This window comes from Marmota marmota, unplaced genomic scaffold (genome assembly GCF_001458135.2).
Source record: "Marmota marmota marmota unplaced genomic scaffold, marMar, whole genome shotgun sequence".
Taxonomy (NCBI): Eukaryota; Metazoa; Chordata; class Mammalia; order Rodentia; family Sciuridae; genus Marmota; species Marmota marmota.
In genome coordinates this window covers 1087041-1106261 of record NW_026000171.1, presented here as the reverse complement: position 1 = coordinate 1106261, position 19221 = coordinate 1087041, and the positions used below count along the sequence as shown (strand labels likewise).

The window sequence follows — 19221 nt, the reverse complement described above, 5'->3', positions numbered from 1 at the left end:
TTACAACAACTTACAGGAATAGGGCAAACACAGAAATAGTAGGTCACCTGTACATGTGATATGAGCTTCCTCCTTTGCAGAGCAAGATTGGTGTCTCCAGGAGTCAGAAGGACACTGCCAGAGAGAGGTATCAGTTTCCCGACAGCAGATTCCATCTACCCAGTGTGGTCTAGAACCTTCCCTGGAAGGAACCAAGAAATCCAGAGTCCCAGTGTCCCCACAGCCAAGCTGTCTGCAGATCATGGACAAGGTCATGGGTTCCATGGGGCTGTGGCAGACACTGCCCCAGGTGTTGTTGTAGAAAACCTCCAGCCACCCAGCACACTCCTGGTCCTCGCTCACCAGCCTGAGGGCCAAGAACTCTGAAAGCAAGAGGAGGAAAACTGGGCACAGTGAGCATTCAACTCTTACTGTTGTTTTTTCATTATTCCTAAATAGTGAGTGCTCATCGCCGCCTCTCCTGAGGATGTTCCTACTAGGAGAAATACTGAAATTTTTGTCCCTTTAACTTGTTTGTTAACTTGTACCTCTCTGTTTCTACAACAATGTAATATTAGTAAATAAACAGATAGGAGCACTGACCTCGGATGTCTGCAGGAAGTACACTATCTACTATCTGACCAACAATCTGACAAATACTAGAAAAGGAGGGTGGATAGAGGGGTAGCGGAACAGTGGAGCTCCAAATATGTCCACTCCCTGATTTTGGGAGCTTGTGAATATTTTACTTCATTGCAAAAGGTCTTTTCAGACATGACTAAGAAAGATTCTTTCATGGATTATCATCGATCATCCTGGATTAATAGGTAAGCACTCTCAAGTCATATCTTTAGACCTCTAACCTCAAAAGCAGGTAATTCTTTTGTAACCTCAAGAGGGAAATGTGAACATGGAATGATGGTTAGAGAATTGTATTGGTGTTGGTTTGAAGGAAGCTGCTATGAGACAAGGAATTCAGGCAACTTCTAGAAGCTGCAAAAGGAAGGAAATGAGTCTTGCCAGAGCTTCAGGGTTGCAGCCTCCTAATACCTTGCTTATAGCCCAGATAGACCCAGGTCAAATTCTAACCTACACAGTGTAGGATAATAATTTTGTGTTGTTTTGAGCCACTCAGTCTATGGTAAGTAATAGAAAATTGATTCGGTGGGTCATGATGTTGCACCTACAGGTAAGAGAAGAGGAATGACAGCTTTAAATGGACGGTGTAGAGAATGACTGTGTCAGGGGACAGTGCTGGGAAGGAAGGAGCAGAAGCTCAGCTCCTGCAGGAGGAAATGGAAGTACCTCATCTCTACTGGAAAGACAGAAACTATCCTTCCCCTCTGCCCTTTTCCAACCCCTGTGCTGTGGCTCAGATACCATCCTGCAAACCCTACCCTTCCCTCCCGGACCTGTGCACAGTGTGAAGAGCAGACCTGAGCAGATGACCCCCACATCCTCTTTGTGACTGCAGTTGTGTTGCCCCCAGCCCTGGGAAGGGCACTGCCACACATAGGCTTCCTCTCTTGTACAGCCAGATGGGCCCTGATCCCTTTCCAAAAGTGAGCAGAGATGGTGGCCTCCAGGGCCACTCCACAGCCCAGCTGTCTGCACACCACATGGGCATCACTCAGGTCCCAGCTGTCATCACAGATGGAGCCCCAGGAGCCTTGCTGCAGGATCTCCACTCTCCCTGCACAGTGACTGCCCCCATCCACCAGGCGGAGCTGTCTGCTGTCTGAGGAGAGACAGGGTCATGTCAGTGGGCATTTCCACAGGGAATGGGAAGGCTCTTGTGCTGGGAGCCTTGCTCACCTGAACAGTTGGCAATATGGCCCTCTGAGGCTGCAGAGCCTGCTGTGTTAGACCAGGAGTCATTGCACTGGGGCAGCATCTGGGCCTGGTTTCCTATCAAAGGGGTTAGAGACCAGGTAACTGAATTAAACTAGACAATAATCTAGTGATGGCATCTGAAAGCTGTAACACAGGATTAATATTTTCCTATATTCAGAGCTGATATTCTAACAGAGATTTCTGCTTATGCTTCTGACATACTCTTCTCTCTTAAACAAAGTCCTAGGAATAACTTTAGTAAAGTGTGAATATATCAGTGGTATTTGAGAGTATTGCATAGCTCCCAGGGAAGCAAGACCTAGGAGTCAAGTTCAGCGAAAAGTGAAAACTAGCATCAGCTATTTTCCTCTGGAGACACTTGACCTTTCAAAGGTAGTATATTAGACTATGAAAATATGAGCATGTTTGCCAGATATCCCTCGGAGAACACAAGTAAAATTTAGGTTGGACCAAAGGGGAGGAATCATGTTAACCAACCAGGAAACTTGTATCAAATTTTGTAAATTAAAATAATTTTCATCATGGAGATGGTGCCCAGTTTCTAGCCACTTCACTTTTGTGTGTGTAAGGTGATATACCCTAAATAAAGTGTATTGAAGAAGCAAAACAAAATCCTTTCTGAAGTTTTTGTAGGATGGATGTTTTTTCATATACAATGTCTGTCAAACAAAAAGCCCCACACTTATAAAAGAGATCATGTAGAAAACAAAGGAGACAAAGAGAAAGAAAAGAAAGATTTTTACAGATTGGTAGTAATTACCAATAGGTAATTCCAATAATCGTGATTAATTTTTTTAAGTTTAATAATATGATATGTGTTTTGGTAGAAATGATAAAAAATCCAATAAATATTTATGAGTCATGTATAAATAAAAAGAACCAATAAAAAGTCAGTAGCTAAAAATAAAAAAAAAACCAGAATATGAGTCTAACAACACTGTAGGTTTGCACAAAAAAGAAATAGTAAGTGGAAGAATATGGGAAAATACAGAGTGAAGAACAGAAGGACAAAACTGTAGGAAATATAATAAGGAATCAACAGACATGGTGAGAGAACCTAACATTCCCATATACTTTACAAGTTTTAGGCATTAAGGCCATAATTGATGGTGCAAAATTATAAATTAGAAAATACACAAAATGAGACATTTAACCCACCTGTAGTTTATAAAAATACCGCCCCCCCCCAAATCTGTGACACTCTATCCACTGACCTGGGCAGTGCATTTTTCCTCTGTTGAATCTGAGCTGGCTATAGTGAGTTGCCCATAAGCAATAGAATGTGGTAAATCTAGCATGGCTTGACTTCAGAATTAGCTTAGAAAGTCATGCCTCCTCCTTTTGACTTAGTAGGATGTTTACTTTATGGGAAATCTACTCTGTAGACTATCATATGGGGAGAGCATTTGCAGGTAGTTCTGTCAGCAGCCCCAGCTGAACTTCAAGTTATCAGCCATGTGAATGAACTATCCTGGATTTCCAGCTTGATCAAGTCTTCAACGACTCTAAGGATTCTGGCTGTGGAAATGCAGAGGACAGTGTTCCTCTGGTGAGCAAACTCCTGGGGGAGGGGGCAGTAACAGGCATTGTGTTTTTCACACTTGGAATATTCTGCAGTTTCCTCCAAGAACTAGTAAGATAACTAATAGATGTGCAATGCCTAGCTGCTGTGGCAATGCTCTGCATGAGGAGGCTCTGTGCTAGAGTCTTATCAGCCTTGACCTTGATCTCAGGCACTCAGCTCCTGTGAATAAAGGAACTCTCTTGTTAGACAATCACAAAATTTCACCAAGCTCTGCTGAACCTGACCCTGTCCACATAACACTAACTTTAAACAATGGACTTTCTTAAGAGCTACACAAATCTCCTTGCATATTGCAACTATAGTATGTAACCGAGAAATAAGCTGCATAATGTTGATAACTCAGTAAACTGCCTAATGACACAATGAACAATAATGTATTACTGATGCCAGTGACCTAATAACCTATTGATATCAATAAGGCTGGCAGCTTGGACAAAGGTTTTCTGCCTTTATGCCATTCTGCCATCCTGCTATTCTGCCATTCTGCCTCTTCACCTTACTTCTGCCTTCTTTTGTTTTCTTTACAAATGACCTCAGCTGCAAGATGAGATCCAAGTGCAACATCATCAGAGACTCCAAGAGGCAACTGCCAACAGCCCTTTCCAAATTTATGAATCTGGAAATCATGGGCAAAATAAAATGGATTTTTTTTATTTCTGTTGTTATATTTTTATGGGAATGGGGGATGGATTACAAAACAATAGAATCTAGAACAATTACATTTACTGTGAAACAGGAATCCTATGTTCCCATGTGTATTGTGGCACTATTCACAATAGCTACATTATGGAATCAGTGCCCATTGTCAAAGAAATTCATAAAGAAAATGGGTAAAAAGTACAGCCAAAAAGAATAATGGAGTCCAGCCATTTGCATAAAAATGGATAGAAGTTAAATAACTCATATACAGAAAGACAAGTAGCACATGTTCTCCATCATATGTGGAAGCCATCATGTTAGTTTATGAAATTTGGCAATGACACTGTGGTTATGTAAATATTCTTGTTAATATTTTAAAAGTAAAGGGACATATAATTCTATCCACCCACTCTTAACTAGTTACTAGTTACTCAGAAATATTTTATATATTCAGAGATAAATGTGGCAGAATGAGGGGAGAATATACAAAAATAATAGCATTGGGGAATCTGGGTTAAGGTTAGCTGGGAATTTTATACTATCTTTGAAGCTTAGTAAGAATTCTAAAATTACCAAAATAAAATAAAATAAAATAAAGAGAAAAAAAGAACAAAGCCACAAAAAATCGAAGATGAAAATGAATTGTTATGGTTGAGATATTGAGTGTTCCCCAAAAGCTCATGTGTCAGACAATGCAAGGAAGTTTAGAAGTGCAATGATTGGATTATGAGAACCTTAATCCAATCAGTACATTAATCCTCTGATAAGAGTAACTGGGTGGTAAGTATAAGCTTGTAGGTTGTGGCTGGATGAGATTCACCCTGGGGGTGTACCTTTGGGGTTTATGTTTTGTCTTTGTTGAGAAGAGTTCTTGCTATTTCTGCTTCCTGGTGGCCATATGCTGACCTCCTTTCCCCTGATTCACTCTTCTACCATGATATTCTGCCTTATGTCCGACCCCCAAAAATGGAATAGGCTATCTATGTACTGAGACCTCTGAAATGTTGAGCTTCAAAATAAACTTTTTCTCCTAAAATTATTCTTGTCAGGCCTATTGTCACAGCAGCTAAAAAGCCAACTAAAACACTAATAGAATTAATTCCTCAAACATTTCACTGAAAGAAACACATAAAACAGCATCAAAACCATAACACATCAAAAGTATATCTAGTAAAAATTATGTAAAATCTGAGAAAAATTAGAGATATATCTATATCTATACAACATAGAGTCATTAACTCTATATTGATGTTTAGGTTAAATCCAACTCAATCTAAATGCTATTATTCATTTAAATATATCATGTTGTTTGTAAAATTTATGTGAAATGCATAAGACCATGTATGACCAATGCACTGGGCAACAAAAGCAACACAATTAGAACAGTTATTTAAACAAAACAAATAACCCAGTCAACAAATGGGCCAAGGACCTGAACAGACACTTCTCAGAAGAGGATATACAATCAATCAACAAAAACATGAAAAAATGCTCATCATCTCTAGCAATCAGAGAAATGCAAATCAAAACTACTCTAAGATATCATCTTACTCCAGTCAGAATGGCAGCTATTATGAAGACAAATAACAAGTGTTGGCGAGGATGTGGGGAAAAAGGTACACTCAGACATTGCTTGTGGGACTGCAAATTGGTGCAGCCAATTTGCAAAGCAGTATTTCTTTGGAAATCTGGGAATGGAACCACCATTTGACCCAGCTATTCCTCTCCTCAGACTATACACAAAGGACTTAAAAACAGCATACTACAGGGACATGGCCACATCAATGTTTATAGCAGCACAATTCACAATAGCTAAACTGCGGAGCCAACCTAGATGTCCTTCAGTGGAAGAATGGATAAAAAAATTGTGGCATATATACACAATGGAATTTTACTCAGCATTAAAAAAAACAAAATCATGGCTTTTGCAGTAAATGGATGGCATTGGAGAAGATAATGCTAAGTGAAGTTAGCCAATCCCCAAAAACAAATGCTGAATGTTTTCTCTGATATAAGAATGTTGACTCATTGTGGGGTAGGGAGGGAGAGCACGGGAGGATTAGAGGAATTCTAGATAGGGAAAGAGGGGTGGGAGGGAAAGGGAGGAGGCAGGGGATTGGCAAGGATGGTGGAATGTGATGGACATCTTTATACAAAGTACATATATAAAGACTTTAATTGGATGTCAACATACTTTATATATAAACAGAGATGTGAAAAATTGTGGTACATATGTGTATTAAGAATTGTAATGCAATAAAAAACAAAGTACATGTATAAAGGCATACATTGGCGTGAACATACTTTATATACAGAGATATAAAAAATTGTGCTCTATATGTATAATAAAAATTGTAATGTATTCCACTGCTGTCGTGTATTTAAAAAAATAAAATCAATAAAAGATAAAAAAAGTAATCTTGAAAAAAGTTAATCAGACATGCTATAAAGTTATAATAATTAAGGAGGTGTGCATGGCAACAAGCAAAGAAAATAATAGAATGGACCAGAACAGAGCATGGAGCAAGAGTCAGAAATATTGGCACCCTGTGTAAATCAAAGGTGACACAGCAGTTGGGAAAAGGCTCTTCAGTAATGATTCTGAGTCAATTGGATGTTCAAACAATAAAGTAAAACTTTTTTTCACACAACACACTATATATAATAGCAACCCCAGAAAGATTATGCAATTATATGTAAAAGAAATGTAACTAAACATGCATAAAATACTCTTGGGGAATATTGCTGTTATCTTATAGTAGCAAATTTCTACTTAAAAGGACATTAGAACATTAACTATACAGTAAATATTGATATGAATTTGATGAGAATAGGAATTTGACTCCAGAAAGAACTCTACATTAAGAAAGGGAATATAAAAAGGCAAGAATTAAAAACCATACACAAATATATCCATAATTGCACCAAAATATATTGACATGGTGATTTGTAGGACCATTATTTTGGTACTCAAAAAGTGCAAACAACACAAATATCCATATCATTTGAATGAATCAATATATGATCCTGTGTTATTTGGCAGAAAACTCTACAGCAATAAAAATAAATGAGGCTCTGCTAAAAATAAAAATATGGGTGAATTCTAAACGTTGAGTCAAGGTAGACACAAAAGGAGAACACGGTGCATGATTTTACATAAATCTCAAAACCTGAAAAAATATTCTTTTCCAGCAGAAGTTTGAGTGGTCTCCTTTGGAGGGGAGAAGGGCACAGTGGCTTGAGGGATGTGCAGGTGACTCCTGGGAGCTGCTAATGCTCTATGATAGTCCAGGTTGAGATAATGGACAGAGCTACCATTCACTGTTATACAGTGTTCTCCATAAATTGCAGTAAATAATAATGCTAACTAAAAACTATTCCTCTTAATACTCCTTGACAGAGCCAGAAAAATGAATTATCATTGAGAAGAATCATATTTTATCACAAATGCCTTGCTTTTGAAGCCAGCTCTTCACACTGATTGCTCTTAGAGACATGTCATGCCAGTCAGCCCTGACCTCTCTTACCTGAGCAGACCACAGAGGCTGTGTTTCCTATGTCACATTCAATTTAAAAAAAAATTAATTGTTGATGAGCTTTTATTTTTATTTATTTATATGTGGTGCTAAGGACTAAACCCATGGCCTCACACATGCTAGACAAGCACTTTACCACTGAGCCAGAACCCCATCCCAGAATGTCTCACTTTTGAAGTCAGCTCTTCATGCTGTCTGCTCTTAGAGACATGCCACTCAAGTACCAGTCAGCCCTGGCCTTTCTTACCTGAACAGACCACAGAGGCCGTGTTTCCATGGGCACAGGCAGGAATACCCAGGGCAGTCACAGGGCAATTCCACAAGAAGGACTCAGTTCCTGAGCAGTGGAATCGGTCTCTCCAGATCTCATCTCCTCCTTCCACAAAGTATTCTCCCTTTGGGGTGGAGATGGTGAGTCCACAGCCCAGCTGATGGCAAACAACATTGGCATTGGCCATATTCCAGTGGGAGGCACAGAGTGACCTCCAGCCTCCAAAGGTCTTCATCTCCACTTGACGCTCACACTGAGAGCTGCCATTTTTCATGAGCTGAACATCTGTATATCCTGGTAGAAGACAGGATTTTAGCATAATCCCACATTTTTCTTACCCCCACAACAGAGTGCATAGGGAGGTTAACATCCTGTTGTGAGTCTCACCTAAGCAGACAACTTGCACAGCCCCTCCGTGGGGACAACTTCCTCCAGGACAAGGCACTCTGGGGCAGAACCAGAGGCCAGACTCCTGCCCCTCACACTGGAATTCTTCAGCCCAGACCTGTTCACTGTTCTCTCTGAAGGGCAGGTTCCCCAGGACAGATGCAGCCTTGCCACACCCCAGCTCTGCACAGATGACCTGGGTTGTGGGTAATGTGAAATTCCCATCAGATACTGAAATCCACTCTCCTCCAGAATTCACTTCCACTTGCCCAGAGCAAGGTCTGTGTCCTCCATCCAGATGCACAAATCCTATGGGAGAAAGAAACAATCAACAAGAAATATCAGGAAATAGAAGTAGGAAGCTACAATTCACAGGTAACGCTGTGAAATCTGTTAATTTTTCAGTCTTGGGGTATGTGGAGTGGATTTAACAGATGGTGCCAGAATGTGAATTTTTTGAGCAAGTGTCTGAAGACAAATTTAGGAGTAGCAAGTTTTAAAGTCTGTTCTAGATTGCTGATTCAAGAAATGAATGTACGTTGATGTGGCTGTGTCCCTGTAGTATGCTGTTTTTAAGTCCTTTATGTATATACTGAGGAGAGGGATAGCTCGGTCAAATGGTGGTTCCATTCCCAGTTTTCCAAAGAATCTCCATACTGCTTTCCATATTGGCTGCAAAAATTTGCAATCCCACCAGCAATGTATGAGTGTGCCTTTCCCCCCACATTCTCATCAACATTTATTGTTGTTTGTCTTCATAACAGCTGCCATTCTGACTGGAGTGAGATGATATCTTAAAGTAGTTTTGATTTGCATTTATCTAATTGCTAGAGATGATGAACATTTTTTCATATATTTGTTGATTGATTAAATATTCTCTCCTGAGAAGTGTCTGTTCATGTCCTTGGCCCATTTATTGATTGGGTTATTTGTTTTTTTGGTGCTTAGCTTTCTGAGTTCTTTATATACCCTAGAGATTAATGCTGTATCTGATGTGTGAGGGGTAAAGATTTGCTACCAGGATGTAGGCTCTCTATTCACCTCACAGATTGTTTCTTTGGCTGAGAAGAAACTTCTTAGTTTGATTCCATCCTATTTAGTGATTCTTTTTTTTAAAGAGAGAGAGAGAGAGAGAGAGAGAGAGAGAGAGAGAGAGAGAGAGAGAGAATTTTTTTAATATTTATTTTTTAGTTTTTCAGCGGACACAACATCTTTGTATGTGGTGCTGAGGATCGAACCTGGGCCACAGGCATGCCAGGCGAGTGCGCTACCGCTTGAGCCACATCCCCAGCCCCTATTTATTGATTCTTGGTTTTAATTCTTGCACTATAGGAATCTTATTAAGGAAGTTGGGGCCTAATTCCACATGATGAATATCAGGGCCTACTTATGGCAAATGTTTTTTCTGACATAAGGTGACTGACTCATAGTGGGGTAGGGAGAAGGAGCATGGGAGGAATACTCTAGATTGGGCAGAGGGGAGGGAGGGGAAGGGAGGGGGAAGGGGGTTAGTAATGATGGTGGAATGTGATGGACATCATTATCCAAAGTACATGTATGAAAACATGAATTAGTGTGAACATACTTTATATACAAATAGATAAGAAAACTTGTGTTCTATATGTGTAATAAGAATTGTGATGCATTCTGCTGTCATGTATTTAAAAAATAAAAGCAATTAAAAAAGATATTCTTAAGTGAATTTGTATTAAATCATAAATTATAGGGCCTTTAGACAGTACTTACTGCAGGATAAAATGGCTCCTATGATAAAATTCAAACTAAGTAAACAAGTGATAAAATAAGGTACTAGGAAAAAAAAGAAATTAATGAATGAATGTACACACTCCCCAGCCAACACACATATACATAGCATGTATATTTGTGTGTTCAAGAAATGAATCTCTCTCTCTCTCTCTCTCTCTCTCTCTCTCTCTATATATATATATATATATATATAGAGTTATATATATATAGAGTTATATATATATGTATATATATATATATATATATACACACACACACACACACACACACATACACACACACATATATACATACATATATAATTTTTTGTATTTTATAGGCTTTTATTGTACTCATGAAACCTGGCATATATTTTAAATTACTTTAAGTTTATGATATGCAAATTTATATTTGAGTGTTACATTTTTAAATATGTCAAATTAGAAATTTCACAATTATTGTCGAATTTATAATTACTATGGATTTTGTAATCCAATGAACATATATATTTTTGTGTGTAATATGCTTTTTCTTTTATATGGACATATTATTCTTCATATTATAAAGGTATCTTTTTATATGACTTTTGGTGACAATCCACCTCCTTTTTTTGTTTTGTATAGGATCCATATCTATCCATGGAATGTGAACTCAGTGTAGAAAAAGACTAGGATTAATTTTTATTATTTTATGCTCTGAAATCTTCAATTCACAGATAATAATTCCAAGTAAGATAACACATTAATGAATGAAAAAGTTCAATGTGTATCAAAACCTGACAATTTATATTTATTTCACATTTAGGAAAATAAATTTAGGGATAAGAAAATAGCTCACTAAATATTGGGAAGCTGAGATGAAACCAGCTTCTTGTGACTAAAATAAGCAGGGTTCTTCACATCATACTTCCCATTACAGAAGACAAAAAGGCAATTTAGAAAAAGCAACAGAAGTTATTCAGAGATTTGAGCATGTTTTTAAATTTGTTTTGTGTTGTTCTTAAGGGATTATTTTATTTCTAATAAACAGAGTATGAAGAATCCATTATATATCTATTGATGCTGATCAGGAAGTGATTTCAAGTATGGTTTCAAACACATGGTTTCATTTTTGGGAGGGCATTTGGTTATTGATGTGAAATTGTAATATAATAGTAATATTATGTACTGAGGATATTCAGCAAGAATTCCTTTCTTATGAGAATATCATGTTCATTATTTTTCCCCAAGTAAATCATCATATTGGAAAGAAAGTATATCAAGAGCATTGACCTACCTTATTAAAATTGTTACTTAAACACTATAATTGGAATACTCCCTTTTCTCTCTGGACCTGATGTATTAATATGAAGTGTGGATTCTTTAAGTGTTACTACAATGACAATTTTAATTTATATCATTATTATAGAGGAGCAATGATAATGTACCTTACTTATAGAGTCAAAATGCAGATACACAAATTCCAAACTGAAATCACTAATCTTTAGGAGGTTATGTTTTAAAGAATATGAGACCTGCAGGCACATCATAAAAATCAGCCATCAATATGGTTGTCCAGTGACAGGAACAACAAAGACCAGCCTCCAGAATAGAAAGTTGACTGGCTGAAGGCTCTGTCTGTGAATGCACCAAGTCTCCTTCTCTGTGAACTCTGGTTTCCACAGTTCCACCTTCACATTAAAGGTCAACATCAGCATCACCAGAGAGGGCCACCAGGTTTGCATGACTTATTGTAGTTTCAGATCAGATAGAAACACAAACTTGCCTGAAGTAGCACTATTTCTTTTTTATTTTCCTTTTTTTTTTCATCGTATTTTGGCCCATTTCTAGCATCCAAGAGTTAGAAAGTCTTAGTTGAGGTAAAATAATACCACATTCTTTATCTATCTGAGATGATCCACTGGGGTATCTGAGTACAGTGTCCTTTAATTGAAATGTTATGGTGGTATCTTTGTCTTAGGCACTGAATTCTATTTCAGTATCAACTTTTGTAAAAAACAAACAAACAAACAAAAACAAAAAACTTTTGTATAGTTTCAATTAATAAAATTGGAAGCATTTTAGATAAAGAAATAGAAAACCCAATGTAGGTTTCACCTTTATTCTTTTACTCTTCACAGAACAGAGAGATCTACTCCAGTTATAACCTGAAGAGGGTGAAGAGTAAAATTCATACAGTACATGAACTCATACCATCAACTGAGCATCTGTCATTGTGCTGAACAGAAATCTTGAGGTTTTCAGAGGGAGGTATTGTTGCAAACTCAGCAATACATTTATTTATCTATAAAAATTGAGGATTTATTATGTTCTGGGCATTGAATTATAAAGTAATATATATGCAAAATTCTTAAAACATATTTTTGAAAAAGATGTGACTTAGACATTAGAGCCAGCTTCCTCTATACAGATGATAATTCTTCTTGGGAGATTATTTACTCTTTGTGATTAAAGAAATATAAACCAATAGAAAAACTGTGTTTCAAAAGCAGTTATACATTGTTCTATAAACCTGGATACCCTTCTAGGAAGATTGGTATTATTATGGTCCACAGTTCTTCAGCTAAATAGGCAATTATTATAGTTTAGAAATCCTTATTATTTCTATTTGCAAAATTACATATCAGTTTTGGTAATATGTCACTGGTATAAAGGGATGTGGAGAAAAAAATAATTCCCCTTCCTCCTCTGCATTACCAGATGGTTAAGGTAAATAGTACTTCCTTTCATTTGCTTATAAAGAATGTATTCTCAAATAAGACAAAGTTGCCATATTGAAACTACCACTCAGTCTGCACAATCTACAATCTTGAAATTTCAGAGGTTTGAATATTGAGGTTGGTTCATCTGGGACTCTAGTGTATGGACACCTAATTGCCAACTATTTGTTCAAAGTAGCCCTTCTTCTTGAATCATAGGGAATGGAATATTTCATGTCTTGAACATTATGTAAGAGGCATAAATTGGTAGAATTTATCCACAATGGCTGTTTTATGTGGTTTCTTGAAATAACTGCTGTGCATCTTTCTGTCAGAGTTATAAATAGCATTTATATTGGAAACTTCTTATTTGACTTTGAGGCATAATATGAAGCACACCTAATGTCTGAGGCATTTTCAAGAAATAAAACATAAAATACAACATTCAATGCTGATTCTCTTACTGCAGATTCTAATTACAAAGAATTCAGCATCAGCTGTGTGTCTCATCTGTGAGGCTGCCACCTTCAGGTTAGGTTTTTCTTTTTCTGTAAATTATACACATTGAACTCAAGCTCCTAACAATGAACATAAACTGAAATTTTAAAAATGGTGTATACATACATATGACGGATTGCAATAAAATGATCTGATCAGTCAACTGTGAATAACTCTCATAAATATAAAATTGTGTGTCTGCCTCTGAGTCTCCCCTCTCCAGAGGACAAGAGTCAGGCTGGATTAATTATGAATGAAAGGCTTTAGAATATGGTTGAAGAATTCAGTGCAAAACAGCAGGATAAAAATTCCTCACCTCCTTTCTGTTGTTGTCACTGGCTCTTATTCTAAATCTGTGATGATACAGTGAAGATTTTTGAATTTCCTCCTCTGAAACATCACACTTAGAGGATAGAGCCACATGCCAATCTGATCAACTGTCCTAGGAGTAGTAATACTGGTTTAATGAGGCACACTTGCCTTAGTCCCTAGAGACGTAGCAGTAATTGATGAAAATGATGTTAAAAAAAGAAAAAAGCAAGGGTTTTTAAAATATCTCCCCATGCATGCATGTTATTTCAATAATGATCACTACTGGAAATTACACGAGGCACGGTAAAGACATTTCAGTATCTGCACAAGACTGGTATTTTCATGACATGTGAAGTTTTAACATTGAAATAATTCCATAGATTTAACATTGAAATAATTCCATAGAGATTGTCATGTGAGGTAAATAGATTTTTGGTTCACCAGAGCCATTTATATGTTTGTTTGAAAGAGTGTAAACATTTTTTCTGTGTCTTGTGCCTAACCTTTCTACACATGATGGTCATGACTGAGCCTGAATGATTTGAGGTCCTCATCCAAATTGTGCCTGACTCATCTGAGGACAGGGTATGAGTTTGCAGGATGAAGACTTGGCTGACACTAAAAGCTACTCTCCAGCTTCTTGTCATTTTAAAGGAAATACACCTTCCTAATCTTACCTGAAAGATATCAGGATTCATTTGTACATAGGAAGGATAACAGAGAAAGAAAATTTTATCAAGAACCACTCAATGGAGATTTGACACAATTAACCAAATTCCATGAAAACTCCAAAGGACTAACACAGCAAAAAATTAAAAGTAACTTCAAAACCTTAAGGTTTGACATCTACATCTTGAACACTTAGAGAACAAAATCTACTTTTTGTGTCATAAATAAGAAGAGATAGAGACACACTTGTGCTCCAGTCCAAAAGGAGGATGCATCAGGCCCACAGCAACCAACCAAGGAAAATGGTCCTTCTCTGTGGCTAAAGAACTTGGAGAATTGGCACTAAAAAGAACTGAGGGTCAGAAAAGAAGTGTGTGTTTAGCACATGGCAGCAAATAGATTCTTTTGGGACAGATAGATGAGCAGTTCCCAGGTAAGGTCCAGGTGTTGGTTGCTTCCTATATAAATAAATGAGGTACTATGATATTTATCCTAAATCCATTCTCAGTTTCAATTTCCCTTCTTAAACTTCTCTATCTGAATTTTCCAGTACCTTAAATATCTCGACATGACAGCTTTTTTCATGGCTAAGTTTAAAGCTCCACAGTGATAAATGCTATTGACAGTGTTAAATGTGTTAAAAATTACTAAAAACAATATACTATTGAAGATGCTCATGTGCTATGTCCTTATGTCTTGACAGAAAAAACAGAACCTGGGGAGAGTAAGTGATTTGTTAGAGGTTAGAGATACGGTGGCATTAAGAACTTTCTACTGTGACCTCATTTTGTTTCTCAGCAACAGCTTGTCTCCTCCCCTTTCAGGCTCTTACCCCATTCCCTCCCCCAACCTCTGCCATTGAGGATATGATATATCCTGTGCCTTTCTCCTTGGTGCTTCATCTGTAACCTTATTTCACAGATGTGGCCTCCAGTTTACAAACTGGGTTCATTTACAAAAACACTTCAGTCATGCCCCAGGAAGGCTTGTAGGGAGTTGGTCTTCACGAAACTACTCTTTCTGTACCTGCACCAGCTCCTGGGAGATCCTCAATTCTCCACATTCCAGTTTTTAGTAAACTAGGGTGATTTAAGCTTGTGGAAATGGCCTCTCACACTTCCTGAACTTTTGGACTCAAATTTATACAGGTAAACAAAAGAGGCAGGATGGCCAAGTTGATTTCCAACATCTTTCATTAAGATCACACCTTTGTTTTTTCCACCAAGACCAAGATTTCCTCCTCCATGTGCCTATAGAAGAGACTTTTCTGCATCTAACCAGCTCTCCAGGGCTTTGCTCATGAGCCTTGTTTCTGTATCCACCTCTCTCCTCATCTTTAACTCTACAATCCTACTATTCTCTTTATGGCACAGAACTGTGTCATCTGAGTAGATATGAATGTACCCATCAATGTGTTATTTGGCCAGGCAGAGGTCCAAATAGATTCCAGTATCTTCCTTGAAGACCAAACTGGCCCTGTATTATTGGGTTTCCTAGCCATCTCTGAAAGCCAGAGGTTACAGCATGACCTTCCCTCCCAGGTACAGAAGGGGACAAGGAGAGTGGTCAATGGAGGCCCAGAAATGGTCATAAATGCCTGTGATCAAGAAAGGATAAAATGGGGCAGAGGGTTCTTCATAGGAGACATTCTAAACTTTCCACTCAGGTCTGATATAGGAGACAGGTATTTGAAGAGAGTATTGAGAGTCTGCTTGCATGTTTTCTAATTCTAATGTCTTTTAATGTCTAAAAGACATTAAACACTAATGTCTTTTCTGAATTTACCATTCTCCAGAAATGTTTTTGGGTTCTGAGTATGAATATTTCAAAAAATAATGCAGACTAAAACAAATAATATCAAGGTATTTGAAGTTTATGAGAGACCTGGTTGAAAAAAAGAAACATTGTATCTGCAGAAGTCCACTGATTGAAGTCAGATATTGCAGTCAGATATGTCCTTGTCTTCGCTTGAGAGACATATTGCTTCCTTCATATGCTTCACATGTCCTAAAAAGGTGTAATCTAAAGGAGCTTTTCTACCCCCATTCTGACTTAAATACCTCAACTTTAAGTCACTCTTACAAATCATTCTTCTTTTACACAGCAAGGGTGTTCAGAATTCTCACAACTATACACAAATTCCCCACCCTACATCAGGGTCATAAGTGTTGCTCATATAATCCTTATGTGCTCTTTGTCATCCCTCCAATGCCATCCCCCATGCACTGTAAGCTTCCTCTATCTTCCCTAAAAACTTCTATTTGTTCCTTTCTCCTCATTCTTATCAAATTTACCTCTCAGTGTACTTCTTTTGTATTATTGAATTCATCACATATAAACTATATAACCTTAACTGGTATCTTGTTATCTGTTGCATTTTCCTTCTTTTTTCATTTAAATTAAATTTATTCCAAGTGATACCCCAAACATACATAGTATACTTATAAATGGAGTAAATAAATCTCTTGATGCATGTGTATGTTGTGTTATCTTCTTTCCTCAAAACACTTTTTAATTCCTTTTGTGAAAATTTTCAATATGCTCTCTTCTTGCTTTTTGAAATAAAGTTCATTATTGTAATCTATAGTCACCCTAATGTGCGATGGTGCACCAGAACTTCTTGTTCATATCTAAGCAAAAGCCTCAACTGATTGGATCAATCTGTAGTCTTCCATTTCTAACTCCTACATTCTCCAGCTTATGGTAATCACAATTCTAGTCTAAACTTCTAAAGTTTTTTGAGGTCAACTCTTTTTCAGATTTGACATACAGTGAGATTAGAAGATCTTTGTTCTTCTTTACTCTTCTTCTATTTCACTTAACCTAATGATCTTCAGGTTCATGCATGCTGAAGCAAATGGAATTATTTCATTTCTTTTCTTCTTTTTTTTGTCTAAAGAGTATTCCATTATGTAAATATACTTTATTGTATTCATTTATTGGTTGATGACACTTAGATTGTTTCCCTTTCTGTTAGTAGCACTGCCATAAACATGGGAGTACAGAGGTCTCTTCAATATCCTGATTTCATTTCCTTTGGATATATGCTCAGCAGTGGATTGATGTATTATATGGCAGCTTTTTGTGGGCTGTCTGATAATGTCTTTGTATTTTCTTTGTTGGTAAAGGACTGCTTTGCTGTGTTCTATATTTTTGATTGGCAGATTTTTCTTTCAGTTCTATGAAAACCTCATGGCACTCACTTCTCGTCTAAATGTTTACTGTTGGGAATTTCACTGTTAGGTGAGTGAGGACACCCTTGTGTGTTGTTTGTTTCTTTTCTCTTGAATCCTTGAGACTCTTTATCTTTTTTCTTTGAGAGCTGCATGATAATATGGAATGATAGGAGCTCAAGGGTTCACATCAAATTTGGCTGCCCAACTAACTTTCCACCTCCAAGAATAGACTTACATCTCTCCATATTGTGCTGCCAAGGGCTTTGGGAAGGAATAAAGTGGGTTGTCCTATGACTACCAACACTGCAATGCAATGTTACACACTGAGGCCACAGCCGGCCAAGGCAATATAGAACTGGAAGGGAGCAAGGCCCTCAATGCTATGAGCTACCTACTGCTGAGGTGGACTCATGGCCCAAGACTCCTGCAACCAGCCACAGACTCTTCTTGAGTCTGTCCCACCAACACACACAGGGCTTTCTCTCTCTATGAGGTCTTTCCTACATTTGAGGTCTCTAATTCCTATTAAGTGCTGAGAATTGCTGTGATGGGCTTGGCATTGTGTTAAAGATAAAATCCTGTTTCTGTTCTTGCATCTGGCTCCTTAGTAAGCAAAATCTTGATTTTCCTTCTGCCGAGACAGCTTAGAGGAGTGGTGATGGAGAGAGTCTCTTTGTTGCCCAACTACACAGAGTTCCAGATTCTCTGTCTGAGGCTAGTGGCATGGGAACAAGGGTTGCTGGGCTCTCCTGAACACCAGCCTAATCCTGGATTTCAAGTCTAAGGCCTGGACATAATTACTTCTCCATTACCCAAGAAAGATGCATCTTTATTTATGCTGGGCTGCTTTGATTAAGGGAAAGGGCAACTCTTATTTTTCTGTGTCCTTCAATTTTTTAAAATTATTATCATAAAATCAGGAATTCACCTGGTTTCTTTTCTTTTCATACACCTGGTTTATTTTCTCCTATAAAGCTGTTTGGTGTATGAATAACTGCTGATGAGGGGTATTTGTGGGATATCACTGAATAACTATCTTTATCTAGTCCTAAACTATTTAACAACATAAATGTGCATTAATATTTTATTGCTTCCAACATTGATCTGGCAGCACAGTGTTAAATTCACTTCCCAATATGAGTTTATACACAAATTGCTTGAAAAGGAAATGTAGACAGAATCTGCTCTAGTAAAGATGGAAGGAGAAATTGTGACTCACAGCATTTCACTCACAGTTTTCTGGCCCTTTACTAATGAACTAAAAATTCTGATTTTTGAATCTGGAAAGGAGAATCGCAACTTTGTAGTAATCCATAAATTCACTTTGATGTGTTTAATACCTGTGCCCATGCACCTATTAACCCAGTGCAAAAACATCTCTGACTATACATATACAAACACTCAATTCAACTGACAAAAGTAGGTCTATATTCCTTTGAAAAGTGCTGCAGACAGTATGTGCTAACGTATATGTAATTCTAAATATAGTAAATTTGAAAAAGAAAACTATGAAAATTGATTTGAAATGGTCTACAAAAAATTATCTTGTCAAGAAAGAGAGTTGAGAAGGGAAAGAACAATATTTGAGATTTACAAGACAGTAATGAATGAAGCCCATCATTCACTTCTATCCCTGAATCCACTGATTCAGGGAAGGACCTCTTAGTTCTCTCGGGACAATCCACTTCCTGTTCCCCAGGGATCAGACACTTCTTTCTGGAACTTTCAATTCTCTTAGGTAGTGGAAAATGCAGTGACCATACCTGAGCAGATGACTCATGCGTCTTTAGAGTGCTCACAGTTGTTCTTTCCCCAGCCCAGGAAAGGGCACTTCCATAAGTAGGCCTCCTCTCCTGTGCACACCAGCTCTG

At 37.7% G+C, this 19221-nt stretch overlaps 1 pseudogene; it reads right to left on the bottom strand.

Moving 5' to 3' along the window:
• On the bottom strand, positions 1–15237 carry LOC107154876 (annotated as a pseudogene).
• Between the last annotated feature and the right edge of the window lie 3984 nt (positions 15238–19221).